The sequence below is a fragment of the Zeugodacus cucurbitae genome, unplaced genomic scaffold, assembly GCF_028554725.1.
Source record: "Zeugodacus cucurbitae isolate PBARC_wt_2022May unplaced genomic scaffold, idZeuCucr1.2 ctg00000196.1, whole genome shotgun sequence".
NCBI lineage: Eukaryota > Metazoa > Arthropoda > Insecta > Diptera > Tephritidae > Zeugodacus > Zeugodacus cucurbitae.
The window spans coordinates 30,001-30,367 of record NW_026530858.1 but is presented as its reverse complement, the minus strand read 5'-3'; positions in this window follow the sequence as shown (position 1 = coordinate 30,367).

Genomic DNA, 367 nt, shown 5'->3' with positions numbered 1-367 from the left:
AGTTTTTTTTATATGCAAATATACGTGGTTTCGGCGTTTTGGCTCTTTATATGTGGTTTCGGCTCTTCGCAAATAGGGACAGTAGGAATCTCCTGAATTCCTTTTTGCGCGTCACTAATAAGATGACGATGCATTTGGCTACGTAAATAAAATCATTTTTATGCCCGCCGTTTAACCAAATTTAGTTTTTTTTATATGCAAATATACGTTTTTTCGGCCTTTTGGCTCTTTATATGTGGTTTCGGCTCTTCGCAAATAGGGACAGTAGGAATCTCCTGAATTCCTTTTTGCGCGTCACTAATAAGATGACGATGCATTTGGCTACGTAAATAAAATCATTTTTATGCCCGCCGTTTAACCAAATTTA